The following is a 269-nucleotide window of genomic DNA, read 5'->3' on the forward strand; positions in this document are numbered from 1 at the left end:
ATTCTCTTCCCCTGTTTACAATCTCGCCATCCATCTATTGAAGGCCATCCATCTCCCTTTTGTAAAGTTAAGTTTGCACTCTATACAGATTAAACTTTGCGCATCAGTCAAGTTACCTTTTTGTGCGAGGGGATGAGTGGGGGGGGGGGGATAAAGAGAGACTAAAGAGGGGAGGGAGAGGGGGGAGAGGGGAATAGATGGGAAGGGGGAAAGGGAGGGAATTGATGAATAAGATAGATAAGCAATGGCAGATAGAAAGATAAACAACT

Source organism: Penaeus monodon, chromosome 21 (assembly GCF_015228065.2).
Source record: "Penaeus monodon isolate SGIC_2016 chromosome 21, NSTDA_Pmon_1, whole genome shotgun sequence".
NCBI classification, from domain to species: domain Eukaryota; kingdom Metazoa; phylum Arthropoda; class Malacostraca; order Decapoda; family Penaeidae; genus Penaeus; species Penaeus monodon.